The following is a 971-nucleotide window of genomic DNA, read 5'->3' on the forward strand; positions in this document are numbered from 1 at the left end:
CCTGGGCCCACGCCTGCACGGGCTCCTCTGTGGGGTCAGTCCCTGGGCCCACGCCTGCACGGGCTCCCTGCTGTGCTGTTTCTGCTCCCCTGTCTCCCCCCACCGCCCCCCCTGCCCCGTCCGGGCTCCTCTGTGGGTCAGACCCTAGGCCCCAGAGCCTCAGCCGGACGCTTTGCAGCTGCTGGGGGTACACAAGCTCCCAGACACCCTGGGACGGACTGGCAGCCCCGGGCCCACGCCCTTACCCTCCTGCCCAGCCACACCGCCTCCTGTGCCCCTTCCGGGATCGGCCCCACCCACCGCCTGCGGAGGGGACCCCGTGCGGCCTTGCATGCCCCTCCACTCAGACCCTGTAGGGCCGAAGCCTTGGGATTTCTCTAAAGTGTCCCCAACGCTGTTGCCACTGCTCCCCCACGGCAGCATCCCAGGCCTCACCCCGCCCCCAGCGCCGGCCCTTGGTCCTTCAACCACACGACTCCAGCCACCACCACTGGGTCCAGACACCTCGGCTACAGGCAGGACTCTCTGGGCAAGGCGTTTTGGGGACCACAGCTCTTTTCGGCGGGGGGGGGGGGGGGGGTCAGACCCCCCCTCCCCACCCCCCGAGCCAGGATCTGGGCCCATGGTCCTGGCCCAGCCGCTCAGCCACAAGCCCTCGTGGTCTGGGAGCTGTGAGGGTGTGGACCTGCCAGACCTGCGTCCCCCCTGTCCCCCCCTCCCCCGCACACCTGGCTCCGGGAACAGCCCCTGGGGCTCCGCCCTCTGAGTGGCTGGCGCCCAGGGCGGATCTCAGACTCTGCCTCAGTCTCCCCTCTGCAGAGCCACCTGGAAACCCGGCCCTGACCATGCTTAGGGATTTGGATGCACTTTGTGGAGATTCGCTTTTCGGTGAGTTTTGACTCTGGTCTCTGTTCCACTGCATCTGGGATCGAGGAGCCCCCGCGGCCTGAGGACAAGGCCGGCGCTGTGCG

At 68.8% G+C, this 971-nt stretch overlaps 1 protein-coding gene across 1 annotated transcript in view; it reads right to left on the reverse strand.

Moving 5' to 3' along the window:
- The window catches only part of PDE6B (phosphodiesterase 6B, cGMP-specific, rod, beta), an 18477-nt gene that overhangs the window by 16444 nt on the left and 1062 nt on the right, over window positions 1-971 (reverse strand). The window lies entirely within an intron of this gene.

This window comes from Myotis brandtii, unplaced genomic scaffold (assembly GCF_000412655.1).
Source record: "Myotis brandtii unplaced genomic scaffold, ASM41265v1 scaffold986, whole genome shotgun sequence".
In the NCBI taxonomy this organism is placed as follows: Eukaryota; Metazoa; Chordata; class Mammalia; order Chiroptera; family Vespertilionidae; genus Myotis; species Myotis brandtii.